Genomic DNA, 2,291 nt, shown 5'->3' on the forward strand with positions numbered 1-2,291 from the left:
TGAATAATTCTAAAATAAAATTCAAAGGTAAACACATTGAAATATATATCTGCTTTTTGATTTCTGTGAAATTTCGAACAGAAATAATAAAGCACGTGTGGTTTAATTTTCAGATTTAACGTATGTTTACTTAATATGCTTAATTATATTTGAATTAGAGGGTTTTAATAACATCCACCCGAATTTAATATTATACGTATTAGAAGCTTAATATAATGTACACAATAATAATACATAAATAACAGATAATATTATTAAATTGCTTGTCAGTTTAATTTATGATATTAATTGTTTTCCATTTACACCGATTCTCAGATAATTCTCACTTGTGACGTCATAACTCAATTGAATGCGCGTTCCTTTTACATTCTGAGATTTAATTGAGTTTTTGCCTATAATCTGCACGATTCCATGTGCTTTAGAGTCTCATAAATTTATTTTAAAAATGAGGTTCGAACCTGTATTGTCATGTAATAATTTTTTATCAAACTAAGTAAATAACGACGTCATTAATCTGAATATGAAATACTCAGCTCACTTCAGACTCAGTTTCACTTGTATGCAAATGGAAAGCAACTATTGTATACTTTAATTTTAGGTTAGGACTTAGTTTCCCGACAAGTAATCAGTGTAATGTTTGCTTGAACTAGAAATTGTAAAATTTATATTAAAATATTATTAAACATGAAGATCTGCTTTAATCGAATGTAGCCTTGTTTGCTCATTTGAATAAAGATAATATTTTAAAAGATAATATTTTATATATTAAATTATGTTTTAATATGTTGTTTATATTAGAATTTAATAAAATATAATATTTTGTTTGCATATTTTATAAAAATATTCTTGCTATATCCCTTATTCCCCTATAAAATCCCTTTATAAAAATATTATTATTTCCTATATTTCTTTCTGTATCTATTTTTAATTATTACCTTTATGTTAATTATGCCTTTTCAATACATTCTTTCGAATTAAAATTCCCTTATCTTCTGACAAGATTCCTACCTACCCGTGCAAATTATAATAGCCTCTCTGCCTACTTGCATTTTTATCAATCGATTAAGCAATCATAACAGATCTATGACAAATCCTATATTAATGGGAATTCTAAACTGAACAATAGGTCGAAATTTAATTGACATTTAATTTTCACAAGTATTGACGATTTTTTGTTCCAGTTTTTATAATTACATGCAACAATGTTAATATATAATGAAAATATTGTCCAAGATTAAATATTTATCATAACCCTTTATATGCCAGTCATTTTAAAGCAACGAAGCTATGAAGTTTTACATTTATTTCTAATATAATTATACTGATGTTGATATGAAATTATTTAATATAATTTTCATTGATCCGTTATATATTTATGAAGAAAAGAAGACTATCCATCGAATCGATGAAGATGTTTCAAGAATTATTTCTATTAAGATACAACTTCAAATATAAGAATTTTTTTATTGTTCGTAAGAAAAATGAAAGCTTACTTTGATTTTTTTTTAATTTGAATATTTACTTATTTGTAATAAATTTTAGGAAAGTATTAGTGACTAAAATTCTGATTTTTATTTTAGTACATGAAATTAACAAAGAAAAGATTTTAAGATTAAATATTTGTCGTAATTAATATTTTATAGCTTGTCTGTTTCCAAGTAATGGATCCGAGAAATTTTATATTTATTTCTAATATCATTAATATAATGATATCAATACTATACATCTTAATGTTTCATAGATTCGTCGCCACATATTAAAGTTTTTTGTCACTCACCGACCGATGCACAATAGTAGAGTTATCAGCTACCTAGCTACGATGATTCTGTAAAACATACAAAGGATCCAAATTAAAGTAGTGTTCAAACTAATCATTAATTTAAAAAGCAATTTTTACAGGCCAAGAATTTTTTAATCGTCTCTCAATTCAATATTTTTAAAAATAATTATACATTTTTTACAAAAGAGATCTTTATAAGAATAAACGTTTATGAGAATTTAGGTTACTTCCTTTAATCCAAATAAATAGGAAAAACTAAATAATTATACAAAAATAAGCAATAATGTTTACCGCAAAGTTGCTCTACCAGTGCTTGATGCGTCTCCTAGGCCTCCTCTTCCTCTCAGATCGTCTTCTCCTCCATTTTCTCAAGTTAAAACTCTTGCCAAGGTTTTATTTTAGGCATCATGTTGTGCAAAAGAGTTGTGGTATAAATACTCTAATCTGTAACACATACAAATACACGTAAAAATAATATATAAATATATTAGGTATTTTATTTATATATTCT

The 2,291-nt window shown here is 25.3% G+C and overlaps 1 protein-coding gene across 4 annotated transcripts in view; it reads right to left on the minus strand.

Moving 5' to 3' along the window:
* Positions 1-2,291, minus strand: part of LOC108688991 (cuticle protein 19-like) — a 122,645-nt gene that overhangs the window by 119,458 nt on the left and 896 nt on the right. For all 4 annotated transcript variants that reach the window (XR_001931820.1, XR_001931821.1, XM_018195564.1 and 1 more), the window contains exons 2-3: positions 2,072-2,224; positions 1,778-1,825 (exon numbers count right to left, since the gene is read on the minus strand). The gene's annotated coding sequence lies outside the window, so the exon portion shown is untranslated. The remainder of the gene's footprint in view (positions 1-1,777; positions 1,826-2,071; positions 2,225-2,291) is intronic.

This window comes from Atta colombica, unplaced genomic scaffold (genome assembly GCF_001594045.1).
Source record: "Atta colombica isolate Treedump-2 unplaced genomic scaffold, Acol1.0 scaffold252, whole genome shotgun sequence".
In the NCBI taxonomy this organism is placed as follows: Eukaryota; Metazoa; Arthropoda; class Insecta; order Hymenoptera; family Formicidae; genus Atta; species Atta colombica.